The following is a 962-nucleotide window of genomic DNA, read 5'->3' on the forward strand; positions in this document are numbered from 1 at the left end:
TACCCACGCAGCATACACACAGAAGAGAAACTAAAGCCCCCTCAAATGTGCTTTTTATAAAGCCACTAACACGCCGCACTAATTGTGTGCCACAGGTGTGCTCCATGTCAACGTGCAGCTCTGCGGCAGTGGGCGTGTCTTCGGACCCGAAATCCACCCATCAAAATAAAAACAAATAAACCTCAATCAATAAAGATATTTAACTGGTCACACAAAGATGAATGTTAATAAAAAAAACAGATGGACTCTAATTTTATCTGAGATTTACTGCTTATCATAGAAGCTTACTTACAGTACTTTTGATTAAATTAAGTGACGAGACATACGGCTAAGTATGGTGACCCATACTCAGAATTCGTTCTCTGCATTTGACCCATCCAAAGTGCACACACACAGCAGTGAACACACACCCGGAGCAGTGGGCAGCCATTTATGATCCATTTATGCTGCCCAAAGGGAGCAGTTGGGGGGTTCGGTGACTTGCTCAAGGGCACTTCAGTCATGGCCGGCCCGAGACTCGAACCCAAAACCTTAGGATTACGAGTCAGATTTTCTACCCATTAGGCCACGACTTGCCCCTGAAATTTGGGGAATTCGCAAAGGTCAGCAAAGCCCGAGTGCAATGGCCGAACCTCGCTTTGGGCAAACCACCTCCTTGATCATGGTATTGCCCCTGTTTTCGCATATCCCAGGTTACGGGGTCACAGTGCAGGGTCAAGCCATAGGGACGGCAACCCTGGAGCAGGTGAGTTTAAGGACCTTGCCCAAGGACCCAACGTTGATGCTCAGCAGATTGTGGACTCGAACCCCGATCTTCTGATCAAGATCCCAGCGCCTTAACCGCTGGATCATCACGTCCAAAAGAAGATAAAACTAGTATATTTGGGCATTTATTCATTCGGAAAAAAATAATTACATGTCCGTTTACTTTATTGTGAACTGGTTTCGATGGGTTTCGATGG

General features: G+C 46.3%; 1 pseudogene; it reads right to left on the reverse strand.

Annotated features, from left to right (window-relative positions):
- Nucleotides 1-568: 568 nt before the first annotated feature.
- Nucleotides 569-673, reverse strand: LOC113652068 (annotated as a pseudogene).
- Between the last annotated feature and the right edge of the window lie 289 nt (nt 674-962).

This window comes from Tachysurus fulvidraco, chromosome 3, assembly GCF_022655615.1.
Source record: "Tachysurus fulvidraco isolate hzauxx_2018 chromosome 3, HZAU_PFXX_2.0, whole genome shotgun sequence".
Lineage (NCBI taxonomy): Eukaryota > Metazoa > Chordata > Actinopteri > Siluriformes > Bagridae > Tachysurus > Tachysurus fulvidraco.